Below are 10,303 nucleotides of genomic sequence, written 5' to 3' on the forward strand. Positions count from 1 at the left end.
CACCGACAAGAGCGTGGTTCTTAAATTAGTGATAGGGGGTGATGATAACTTATGTCACTTTATGTCAATCTAATACGAGTATACATATATCGCCAATATTGATTCTGGGATTACAAGCCTGACATCTTTAACGCGTCTTATTGTAGAAAATAGATGAGTCTGAGAAAACATTTAGTGATTACAGGATTATTTATTTATTAAAAATAAGTACTTACAGTACTTAATACATTTTTTTACAGTTGACGGTGCAACAAAAACCAACTTTGGTTTGTCCGTACACCGATTTTCTTTCTATAGCACGCACCCGTGGTTGGTTTAGGTGTCTTGGGTATACGGGTCGCGTACGGGACAGCCCCAACCTTGCTCTCTGTTCGATTGCGGACGAGTATTCAGCACTGCAGTGGACACGCGCCCAAATGCATTATAAGTTTTTGCTACTGTTCTGTTCTATTTATTTTATACTAACACTAGAAATAACTCGTTTACTAACACATAAGATTCAATGGTCACTTGGAATAAAGAGTTTAAAGAAAGGTGATTTCTCCACCACCAATACATGTGCGTTAGGCCCTGAAGCCATTGAGGCCCTCTCAGAAAATATTCTCCGATACTATTTATTGGTCTTATCTCCTCTTTTGTAGGATAAGAATCAAATTAATGGACATAGCTCTCTTTCCATGTCGTAAAATTGGTAGTTTGCAGTTGGCGAGGCTGTGGATGGACTAAAACTATAACTGATGATGATGATGATTATGTTCTCCCAGACGTATCCGTCGACGGCGACACCCTTAGCTAGTGTTAGCCTGGGCTCTTGCATGGGCGCGGGCGTGACTAGCAAAACCAAATTTAGTTTTGAAAGTTCTGTTGCAAGAAGTATAATAGAGAGTCCCATTTGAGTTATTAGTGTAGTGGTAGGAGGGCTTGGGTGAACCTATAACTAATATGCGCAACATGTAAAAAATTTGTCACGGTCATTTTATCGATTCTGATACATGATATAATTATGTCGTTTTGTCGATTGGTGCTGATATGTGAACCCAAATTAGTCGTGTCGTTCTGTCAAAATACGATCCAAATTACGTGGTTCGCATGTTAGGTAGTAACAAATACACATAATATTTACAAATACAGCTTACATACAGGATGTTAGTGACATCGTAATGAAAACTTTAACGGATGATTCAAACCATGATTCTGAGTTGATATCAAGTGGAATTTTCCGTCGCAAAAGTATGGAACAGAAAATATTTAAAAAGAACACTAAAAATTTCATGAATTTTCCGACAGGAAATTCCACTTGATATCAACTCAGAATCATGTTCTGAATCATCCCCCTCAGTATTCGTTACGATGTCACTAACAGCCTGTATATTAGTGACCTGACATTAGTGTGGCCAAAATTGGTAATGTTTCTAGTCAATCGATTTCGCTCTGTCTGATAATTCATAAGTATTAACTACTCATCTGCCTCGAACTGTATTAACTACTTGTCTCGGATAGGTAACATCTACCAGCTCACAACGTCCCCACTGCTGGGGCACGGGCCTTCTCCAGGGATGGATAGGGAGATCGGGCCTTAAACCATCACGCGGGCCTTTGCGGATTGATGGTTATTAACGACTACTAATGCAGCCGGGACCAACGGCTTAACGTGCCTTCCGAAGCACGGAGGAGCTCGAGATGAAAACTTTTTTTTTTGTGGTCACCCATCCTATGACCGGCCTTTGCGAAAGTTGCTTAACTTCAACAATCGCAGACCAAGCGCGTTAACCGCTGCGCCACCAAGCTCCTCCAGGTAACATATTCCATAAACCATAGGTTTTCATGTATTTATTGCGTGTGTTTAAGTCCCTACATTTTTAGATTCACAAATGGATCCGGTAGATGGCGCTATGATCTGACAAAATCGGCCGGAACCTTGTCTTGAATAATTATTTGATGTCAAATCAAAAGACAAATTAAGCTACCAACAACGCGAATATCATAAAAGATAACGGACACTAAAGGTTTGAGTTTTGAATGATAATAAATTGTTTGGTTAAAATTTCCGGATTGTGAGTTATCGCCGTCACCGTGGACGGTTCTACCGTTAACTTGATGAATTGTTTTTCCGGTAATGGTGTATTCTCAATGAAACCAGTGAGGCCTACATACACCGGAAGGAATCCGCACCTCAGTTGGTCCTGTTGATAATACACCGATACCGATTAACCAATTTAAGGGTGTTGGGACGCTCGCTATATATTTTCCGATGACAAAAGATGGCGTAAGTTTAGCCACACCATTCGGTGATCGATTTTTAGGGTTCCGTAGCCTAATGGCAAAAAACGGAACCCTTATAGATTCGTCATGTCCGTCCGCCCTTCCGTCCGTATGTCACAGCCACTTTTCTCCGAAACTATAATAGCTATACTGTTGAAACTTGATAAATTTAATATGTGTATTCTGTGAACCGCATTAAGATTTTTACGCAATGATAGAAACAAAAACAATAAATTTTGGGGGTCCCCATACATAGAACTGAAACTCAAAAAAAATCTTTTCATCAAACCCATACGTGTGGGGTATCTATGGATAGGTCTTCTAAAATGGTATTGAGGTTTCTAATATATTTTTTTTCTAAACTCTATAGTTTGCGCGAGAGACACTTCCAAAGTGGTAAAATGTGTGTCCCCCCCACACCTGTAACTTCTAAAATAAGAAGAGGATAAAACTAAAAAAAATATTATGATGTAGATTAGCATGCAAACTACCAACGAAAATTTGAACCAGATCTAGTAAGTAGTTTTTTTTAATATATCATAAATCGTAAACCGTAATTTACTTTTATATTATGTTACTTGCTGTTACGGAACCCTTCATGGGCGAGTCCGACTCGCACTTGGCCGCTTTTATTTTGTCATAGATAAACTTAAGCTAGATGAGCTCTACACCTTTTTGCCACTACTTGAAGGTTTAAAGAACCTACAAACAATAAAAAATATTATAAACCCTTCCTATTTTCTTTTTTTTTCTATTTTTTTTTTTTTTATTTTCTCTGGGTCTGAATTTTTTTTTTTGACGTGACTTATTGTAGATTTGCCGCAGATGGCATTAACTGCTATTGACAACTTGCTATTTAAATGTTCTTTTTATTACTTATTATTAGAAACTACATACAGGGTGTCTGTCCGGCCGTTTCGGCGGTAGTGGGTGCCATAATTACGAATGGTCTAAGACACATACCTACGGTATTACTATTATTTTTTTAAGGTTTACGCGGTTTAACATTCTTCTTCTTCTATCGCGTGGGTTATGAGGTGGAGTACCAACCTCATCTACACTGGAGTCAGGGTTACTTTTGAGCCTCCAAAGACCCCTGACATGGCTCATGTAATGACTACTTACTTACATAAGTACGTAGTAACCGGGACCGAGAACTTAACGTGCCTTCCCAAGCACGGATCATCTTACTTTCGGACAATCATGTGATCAGCCTGTAATGTCCTAACCAAACTAGGGACCACAGAGTAATTTTTGTGATATGTTCCCACCGGGAATCGAACCCAGGACCAACGGATCGTGAGACCAACGCTCAACCACTGGACCACGAAGGGCGTTGCGGTAAATAATATCGACTAGAACGCAACTGAAAGTCAAACATTTGATGAATCCATATCACGGTGTTGGTGTGAAAGTTAGGGCTCTCAAGACACTGTATGAAATCCGAATAACAACGACCTGCTACTTTTTGTGATAGTGATTATACATACATACATAAACGCACGCCTATTTTCCAAGCAGAGACTACGGAATTCTATTTGCTTCGATCCTGACACACTTCCCTTGCTTCCTCCATATTCATCTATCGTTTCATACACGCCATCACCAGCCCATTAACGTCCCCACTGCTGGGGCACGGGCCTTCCCTATGGATGGATAGGGAGATCGGGCCTTAAACCACCACGCGGGCCCAGTGTAGATTGGTGGTTATTAACGAAAGCTAATGCAGCCGGGACCAACGGCTTAACGTGCCTTCCAAAGCACGAAGGAGCTCGAGATGAAACTTTTTTTTTGTGGTCACCCATCCTATGACCGGCCTTTGCGAAAGATGCTTAACTTCAGCAATCGCAGACCGAGCGCGTTTACCGCTGCGCCACCGAGCTCCTCATACACGCATTCTAATAGTAATTATAATTCCATAATTATAGAACCTCCATATAATACCGAAAATTCAGACAGCGCGTACGACGATAATGTTGACTTTTTTGCACCTTAAAAGAATGAGATTTTAACGTAGCCAATAAAATGGTCAAAGCGGGAGGTGCCTTGAATCTATCTAGCACCGTTCGAGTTTGTAAAACTTTGTTCATTTGTCAAGTTTGAATATTTCAATCGGAAGATCCGTTTCTGGCTTTGCAGAACAATTTTATTGAAGACTCCTGCAAAATAAACTTGCGAAATGAGTCGCGTCGTAACTCCTTTTATATTCCATCTTTGACGTTTCAATTTGATTTGGCAACATTGTAAATATTGGGATTATCCAGACTGATTTAGTAGAACAATTTGCGTTAAACAAATTGTGTAATGAGGCAAATACTTTATTTTAACTCATTACAAATCCTTAGCGATATCTGAGCGGTGTCGTTCCGTCATTCGTCGTGAATCACAACAACGAATAACTATATGCCTTATGCAATGTCGTAGCTTTCCGTATATTAAAATGATGTCCTTGCAAGGACGCAACGAACCGACAAATACTTTCTCTATGCGATAGGTTGTCTTTATCGTTCGTAGGGGGAACGCAGCAGTTACGCTGTCGCGCGCGGCTCGATAAATACCGCGAGCTTAGGCCAATAGTAAATGACAAACGCTTTTTGCGTAGAAAAATATCGTCCAGTTATAAAGCCGAAGGCCGAAACCCGTGATGTGTTACCCACGTAACACATATACGATGACATTTTGGCATAATAATCGGTCAGAAACTGCTGAACAAAATGAACATTACAACAAAATATATATATATTTTATACAAGTACTAAATTCGCGGGAAATTTAACGCCAAACAAAACTTGCTCAACTTTAAGGAACTAACTTTAAAGTTATTAAGGCCGTAACCGGATGAGCCGGCTCCAAACTGTCGTGGACTTACTTAACGTTGTCTAGGTTTTTTCAGAGCTTTAAAGTTTGGAATTCTTTAACTTTTTAACGGAAAGTTTCGAGGCTACCTCGAAAACTAACAAGGGCAACAAGGAAGTTATTAGAGCCTTTACCTCAGTTTTAGGATAAAACTTTGAAGTAACTTGATCTAAAAGCTTTGGGGTGTAAAAAAAAAACAAAGTTTGTGAATGCAAATGAGTTAAGAATGTCACTACGATTTGGTGAATGGTTCTGTATTTCGGGATTTTTATAGACCGCCAAGGATTTTTAGGCGCGTGGATGATACTGACAGTAGGAGGGCGCATAGCATCACACTTAAATGACATTATGGAGGGACTCCGTGTTAGTGACAATGCAATTTTGCAAAACTTCGTCGATGACATTGACAATAGCTTTTCAAACACCGCGCTGAGAACGGTAAACTTATATAAGTGTATGATATTTTAGTGTGTTGTGTCGTATACAATTTTACTATTTTATTTTTAAATTTTTCATCTTTTTAACCCCCGACACAAAAACGACGGGGTTTTATAAGTTTGACGTAAAGTCTGTGTAAATGTATATGTGTCTGTCTGTGCATCGTAGTTCCCAAACGGATGATCCGATTTTAGTGCGGCTTTTTTTGTTTGAAAGGTATATCAGTCGAAGTGTTCTTAGCTATGTTTGGTGGAAATCGGTTCAGGTCTTCAAGGTTATCAGGTCGTTTGTTAAGTGTGATAAGAATGTTACACGCTCAGTTTGCCTGCAAGCATATGTGGGATAAGTTATTTTTTGCTTTTTATAAGGTTAAGCATTTTTAACCTTTTGTCATAATAATTGAGTACTTTTTTGGGACGGGGGTTTTTAAAATTTTTAATTTAATGTTATACACATTTATATTTTTAAGTCTTAGTTTAGTTTTATTCTGTATGGGGTACCTATGACCTGAAATAATTATATATTATTATTATTATTTATTATATCTCCGAAAGGATAGACAAAGGTATATAGTATATAGAACCATTCCTCGCTATATATTAAGTCCTATGTAATAGAGGAGAGCCCATTGCCATTAACCGGACACAGCATTTGGAAACCACGTGATATCAATTATATATGACCCAAACATGAATTCAAACATATAAATTCGAATTCAGAGGTTTAAAGCTCGAGTTGGAATTTCAACAGACAGATACTGGAATGCACAATATCAATACGTTCTGCATTTTATGACAAAGATCAAAATAAATGACGTTTTTATAGAATGTGGCGTAAAATACGCAAAAACAAAATTTTCGGTCTATAATGAAAGAGAAAGTCTTTGACATTCCAGGCTATTATAATTTGTCAGTGTAATAGTTTTGGGGTTTTAAAAAACCACATAGAAGCAATTCATGTAAAATACTACTATTTGTTATTACGCAAAAATAAGTGCGCAACTTCAACAAATAGCAATATTGCTTTTTTAGATGAATTGCTTCAATGTGGCCGTTTAAATCCCCAGACCGCTCTCCCCTTCCCCTACGCAGGTATAAGGTGTATTTTTTGCAAGGAAGCTTGCGGAATTTCAGGTATAAACCTACGTGTGAAGGAATACAAATATTGGGTTAACTTTAAGTAAGTGAAACTTTATATTCCAAACACGAATTCTCTTTAAAAAAAACCGCGTGACACGTCGTGATGACGTGAGTGATTTTTAAACCATTTTACTTTAATCTTTCCTTTTTATTTTCACATTTCAAAGGGAACCCTAAATCTGAACTCGGAAAGGGACAAAATGTGAGCAAACTTGTAATGGAAAACCGTTCCTTCGAATTCATATCGAGACGTGAAGAACAATCATATTATTTTTTGCATTGTATTCGATTATAAGAAGAATCATCGACGTCACTAATATATATATATAGTCTCTCTAATGTTTGATTTTTCCTATAACATTTTTTATTAAAATATTTGAGTGCATTTAACCGCGAGCCAGCCTGGTCTTAAGCAGCGCTGTGGTCTAAGGCGGAGCACGCAAACTCAAACAGTGTCTATTTACCTTTGCCTTGAAAATCCCCAAATAATATGTATCGGGAAACAATGATGCAGGAAGAGAATCCCATTCTTTAGCAATTAGCATAATGAAGAAGAAGAAATAATACTATGTTTAGAACGGCAACTCACCGCTCCGCACCACCCCCTTTGGCCTTACTTTCGTCTTGAAACGAGAGGGCTGCGCGCGGAATATTTTTTATTTTTTTATGAGTACATTTTATGTGTCAGAATTTGGAAATTAGACGCTGACGTTTTTGCATCTGATTCGAAATTTGATCTGACGGCAACGCAGTTGAATGGCAACTCTCCACTCCCCACCAGCGCCTGAGCTAGGTTTACCGCACCCCCCTCGGTCTTACTTTAGTGTTCAACCGTATGGCGTCAGACGTCACACACACAGATGCGAGTGTACAGTAACGTCAATGTGTGGTGTCTGTGTAAAACGAGGTTGTTTGTATGAAGTGTCCGGGGTGTGATATTATTATAAGTACATATAATTAGTAATAAGGCCTAAAGTTGAGCCGTGTCGGGCGGCATCTTACATCTGACTTGTTTGTCAGATGCGTTGACAGAACCCGTTCGGAGTCTAGAGAATATCGTCGTTGAGGAAAACGTACTGAAGCAATTTGATGAAATGTTGTGTTGGTTCATTGCAATTTATACGCCATTTTTTTGTCATTTTCTTTCGACATATTGGAAGACTTTTTCTTGCGACACGTTTTATAGGTATATTTTTATACAGGGTGTTAGTGACAACGATGACGTCATATACAAAATCCGACGATTGCTCCGCTGAACACCCAAAGTGTGCTCCTGGTGGTAGAACGGGTAAATTCTAATGCTCTGTTGTGCCCCTTTAGTGGTACAGAAGGGAAACTTTTGAGTTACCTGTCGTGCTCCTTTTAAGTTATGAACACATTGGAGGGACTACTAAAATGAAATAAGTACTTTTGTAGGGGTAAAGTGGAACCATAAATATAACGACATAAGATGTGCTCCACCAAACCACCAAAGGAGCACTACGGATCATACAAAATTTACTCGTTCTACCACCAGGAGCACACTTTGGGTGTTCAGCGAAGCAGTCGTCCAAAATCCGTAGTAATTTTGTGTTATGACGTTTAGTAAAAAGTAACTGACTTGACTAGTTACCACGACCGGAACGACCGGGTACTACCTTTCCATGTGGAGACTTAAAGGTCATTTTATATTATTGTATAACATTTTGCCCTCCAGATTGTTCATAATCGGGATCAAACGAAAAGTTACACGGCTGCGATAGGCATGCGGTCAGAACTTAAGGAACCCTCATCAGAGAAAACGACATTTGCATTTGGTCTAGTTATTTTATTAATTAAATTGGTGTTGGTGGTCTGTCCGTGGTTGTGTTTCAATACATTTGTTTACGCACGTGTGTCGTTATAAAGATCTTACGATAATAATAATTGAGTAGCTGGATGAGGAGTTCGGTGGTGTAACGGTAAACGCGCTCGGTCTGCGATTGTTGAAGTTAAGCTACTTTCGCAAAGGCCGGTCATAGGATGGGTGACCACAAAAAAAAGTTTTCATCTCGAGCTCCTCCGTGCTTCAGAAGGCACGTTAAACCGTTGGTCCCGGCTGCATTAGCAGTCGTTAATAACCATCAATCCGCACTGGGCCCGCATGATGGTTTTAAGGCCCGATCTCCCTATTCATCCATAGGGAAGGCCCGTGCCATGATGATGAGCTGGATGAGGTGTGGGATCCGACTACCCCGGGAATATATTCGAATGATTTTTCAGACGTGTTTTCTTTTGATTGATTTGAAAATAAATACTTTAACTTGAATGTAATATCTTCTTATTACTTCAAAAGCATAACACAAAATATTTTATGTATAAATTTCATCATAACCAATACATGGTGTTAGTGACATCGTAACGAAAATTTTTAGGGATGATTTAGATCATGATTCTGAGTTGATATCAAGTGACATTTTGCGTCGCAAAAGTGTAGAACGGAGAATAAATATTACAAAATCGATAATATTACAGTATTTAAATAACTTGTAACATATTAAACAAATTAAATCTAAATACAATGTAACACATGTCAAAATTTTAAAATTAAAGCACATACTAACGGGTTCTTACCGCGTTTAAATGGGGATATGAGACTCCCGATATTTCGACACTGTTGCAAGTGCCATGATCACGGGATGACTAATGAGATTGGAGTGGAGTAGGTAGATCCATAATTTTCTACGGGCAGACATATCTGTCTACCCTCTTTCTTTGCCGCTTGTTTATGTTTTTGGTATCGGAATGTTCGGAACCATCTGAACTCGCACCAAACTCACTACGACAAACCGCACTCACTGTGTCCTCACGTTTTTTCACCACATTAGGGCGTTTCAAGCTTTTTACCGTTAAAAACCCGGTAAGAACCCGTTAGTAAGTGCTTTAATTATGATAATAACCGCGTAAACTTAAAACAATGTATAAAATTTTAAAATACATGTCCTTTGATATACATACCTTAACAGGTAGGTCTAATCAAAAAGACCGCTCAAAACAAATTAAAAACATACTAAATTTTTTATGAATTTTCCGTTAGGAAATTACACTTGATATCAACTCAGAATCGTGGTCTAACTCATCCCCCTTAATATTCGTTACGGTGTCATAGAGAAATGTGATAAAATTACAGTCTTAATATTACGTTTTTATGGATTAAAATTCATAAATTTTACGTTAGTTTTACAAGTGTCTTTTTTAGTAATCAGAATTTCATAATTTATATTGAACCTGTGGGAGGCCTGTGCCCAGCAGTGGGACGTAAATAGGCTGTTTATGTATGTATGTATGTATATTGAACCTGGTACACACCCCAACTAATCGCGCTTCATGTACTTACCCTATCGCATTATTATATTACAGCCGTAATATATAAATTATAAGATCGCTTTTGAGTACAAAATAATATATAGCAAAAATAATAATATATTTTTGCTATTTTTTTTTCAATATTATATATTTTTTTATTTTATTATATTTATATTGTAGTATAGTATATTTTTACGTTTAATGTAAGATGCTTATTCAAAACTTTCTCCACGCTCGACCTCAGCTGAGAATTTATTGGTATTTTAAGTTGACATTTATTTACA

The sequence above is a fragment of the Pectinophora gossypiella genome, chromosome 13 (assembly GCF_024362695.1).
Source record: "Pectinophora gossypiella chromosome 13, ilPecGoss1.1, whole genome shotgun sequence".
Classification (NCBI taxonomy): Eukaryota; Metazoa; Arthropoda; class Insecta; order Lepidoptera; family Gelechiidae; genus Pectinophora; species Pectinophora gossypiella.